This window comes from Octopus bimaculoides, chromosome 2, assembly GCF_001194135.2.
Source record: "Octopus bimaculoides isolate UCB-OBI-ISO-001 chromosome 2, ASM119413v2, whole genome shotgun sequence".
Classification (NCBI taxonomy): Eukaryota; Metazoa; Mollusca; class Cephalopoda; order Octopoda; family Octopodidae; genus Octopus; species Octopus bimaculoides.
In genome coordinates this window covers 151,017,630-151,021,532 of record NC_068982.1, presented here as the reverse complement: position 1 = coordinate 151,021,532, position 3,903 = coordinate 151,017,630, and the positions used below count along the sequence as shown (strand labels likewise).

At 35.7% G+C, this 3,903-nt stretch overlaps 1 protein-coding gene across 6 annotated transcripts in view; it reads left to right on the top strand.

The window, feature by feature from the left end:
* The window catches only part of LOC106874333 (coiled-coil domain-containing protein 171), a 187,288-nt gene that overhangs the window by 5,940 nt on the left and 177,445 nt on the right, over positions 1-3,903 (top strand). The window lies entirely within an intron of this gene.

Genomic DNA, 3,903 nt, shown 5'->3' with positions numbered 1-3,903 from the left:
TATATATATATATATATATATACGCATATATACATACATATATAAATACATACATATACATATATTCATATATATATACATATATCATATATTCATATATAATATATACATATATATATATATATATATATATATATACGCATATATACATACATATATAAATACATACATATACATATATTCATATATATATACATATATCATATATTCATATATAATATATACATATATATATATATACGCATATATAAATACATACATATACATATATATGCATATATATACATATATATACACATATATATATATATACATTATATATATATATATATATACATACATACATACATACATACATACATACATACATACATACATATATATATATACACACACGCATACATTTAGGTCTTTTACCAAGAACATCCTTATTAAGCCTCCATCTTCTAAACCCTCTCCCACCTCTTTGATACTCTCTCACCTCTATCCTTTATCACTCTGTCACTGATGTACTCTATCTCTATCTCTCACATTTCTCTCACCTTTCTCCTATTCACTGTACCATGTTACCTGTGTAACAAAGGTTAGCAATGGATTTCTCTTGTGCATTGTACCATACTACCCAACTAGCTAGGAATGACATTTGATATGCTTGATATGTCTAAACTGCTCATGCTTCTGACACCTTTTCTCCTGTTCACTATACCATGCTACCTCTGTAATGAGGAGTGACATTAGGCCTGTACATAATCTACCACCACTTTTATCACTCTATCATCAAAATATATAAGATATATTGTCTGATTTATTCATATCCAATGCACTCTACCATCACTCTGTGTTGCCAGCTACTATTCTCTCTTCCCTAAGCTACTTGTTACTGACACCTATCACTCTCACTCTAATTATCACTAATCTATTCCCTGCACCATACCACCCATGTAACAAGAAATAGAATTGGACTTGTGCACACTCTTATCACTCTTCTCTCAAAACACCTATTATGAGGAATTGCATTCAATCTGTTTATGTCTTACACATACTACCCTCACCCTTTCTACACTGCCAGACCATTCTGGTCACTTGGTATTTACATCTAACACTTTCTCTTACCTTCACCCATCCACCACTTAATCTCTCTCTCACACACAACTAAAAATTGTAGCTCCCACCACTGCCTCTCTTCTTTTACTCCCTCCAGCACCATCACTATTTCATTGTTCCATTCTCTACCTTTTACTCCAGTCTGTGTTTCTCTCAGGCATACTCTCACTCACTTCACCTACTCACCTTGGTCTTTCCATCATTGTTCTTTCTTCTGTCCACCTTTTGATCATAGAGCCTTAAACACATGGAAATTCCTTAGAATAGTGAAGGCAAGGACCCTCAGAGAGGGAATGCTCCTTGCACCAGTAAAAGTAATAGTTCCCTGAACTTTCCACCCTTTTCTTATTCTAGCTTCAGTACTTTTAAAGCTATTAACTTCTTGTATGAAACTTTCCAAACATTGGAAACAATCTATTTTGCTAGTGTCTAACTCATAACTTCTGCTAAAGCTTCGATCCTCTCATCCGCATAATGCTTACTCTGCTCCCCTCACTCAACTTTCATAAAATTTACTCGAGTATAGCACTTGTCTCACACCTAACCTTCATTAAGTATTACTTGAAAGAGTTAATGATGAGTTTGAGAGACACAAAGTCACAAATTTTGGTGGGACTGTCTTGTCAATTTCTTGCTTTGTTGCTGATCACAATTTGTAATGGATTTAATTGGCCCCAGTCCATGACTGATATTTATCTCATTGTTCCTTGAGAGATGAAAAGCAAAGTCAATCTCAGTGGGACTTAAAGTTAGACTATAAAAGGACATAATTAAATAAAGCAAGGAATCTAATCTGGCACTCCATTCCTCCACCCTAATAAATGTAGTAGCAATAGCAGTGCAGTGGCTGCTACTGCTGCTGCTGTTACTGTTTAAATGTGTCCTGATTGGGACATATATAAAATATATTTCATATTATTTTCCATTTATTTCTACTACAAGGATATAAATCCACCATTATTTTATACTTTGTATTGTCTCTCATTCACTAGACTTCTTGAAATAAAAGAAAGCCTCAGACAGTATTTTACTGTGTTGCATCATCATCATCACCACTTACTACCACCAACACCAACACCACCTTGTGGTGGTGGTGGTGGTGGCGATGCTTAGACATGCCTTGATAAGGACATATATAAAATATCTTTCATACTGTTTTCCATTTGTCATTTTCACTACACTGAATTAATCCCCTGCACTTTGTAATGTCCCTCATTCATTACCCTTATAGAAATAATAAGAAATCTCTAGCATTATTAGACAACATTGCATCATCATCACCCCACCACTTGGTGAAGCTGATGACTTGACACAGGTTATGATAGAATTCCCCTTACTGTTCCCATGAAACCTTAACTTAATCTACTGATTTTCTTAAAAAGGATTTACAGTGTAATAGATATTATTAAACAATGTCACTGCTGAGTGCTCGAGACATCAGGAGAATAGCTGGATCATTTTAGACAGCTTCCCATATTAGTTTCTTTCACACTACTCTGCCATCTTGAAAGAAAATAGATTTATAACAATCTAGTTGTCTCCCAAATGAAATTAATACATTTCACCACTAACTTCAATTCCTTTTCTCTACATTCAGCTTGAAATCCATTTTTAAATAAATATAAGACTCTCTAATAAATTTCATTGAAGCTTAACTTCCTTAGAATCTTCAATGGAATCCACACAAAAAGTTCTTGAAATTATGTGATACTTATTTCAGCAAAAGCTAATATATAAACATTGCTTATTTACTCAATTTCTGAAATTTTGTAGCAAGTTCAGCAAAGCTACCATTGCATTTGTCTTTTACAATTTCTTTACTTTCTCGACCAATTACTATTGCCAGGCCTTTTATCATTCTTTAGATTTATTTCACTTAAATCAAGGCAACACATTCTAAATTTCTATCGTCATCACTAACTTTTAGCAAACAATGTCACACACGTTACTGGACATATGGGAAGAGCTGGCTGTTCTTAACATATAATGAAGCAATCTATCTTGATAGAATAGGTTCTTCAAAAATTCATTCAGTAATTGTCCTAGTACAATTACCGAAATGGCTACTTCACTGAAGTAATTCACTGCACTTGGAATTATCTAACTATAAAACAGACACTTAACAAAACAAACAAGGGAGGTTCCATGTGGTTGTTTGATCTGCAAGAAATAGCTTCCAAATCTTTTAAATAGCACCATACTGTCTTTGAAAAGAAGGCTATGTTAAATAATGTAATTATATGTATATACACACACACACACACACATACATATACATCCCTCATGCCGGTGGCACGTAAAAGCACCCACTATACTCTCAGAGTAGTTGGCATAAGGAAAGGCATCCAGCTGTAGAAACTCTGCCAGATCAGATTGGAGCCTGGTGTAGCCATCTGGTTCACCAGTCCTCAGTCAAACCGTCCAATCCATGCCAGCATGGAAAGCTGACGTTAAACGATGATGATGATGATCATCATCATCATCATCGTCGTTTAACGTCCGCCTTCCATGCTAGCATGGGTTGAACAATTTGACTGAGGACTGGTGAAACCAGATGGCTACACCAGGCTCCAATCTGATTTGGCAGAGTTTCTACAGCTGGACGCTCTTCCTAACGCCAACTACTCCAAGAGTGTAGTAGGTGCTTTTAAGTGCCACCGGCACGAAGGCCAGTCAGGCGGTACTGGCAACGGCCACACTCAAAATAGTGTATTTTATGTGCCACCTGCGCAGGAGCCAGTTCGGCAGCACTGGCAATGATCTCGCTTGAATGTCTTTACACGTGCCATCTGGCATTGG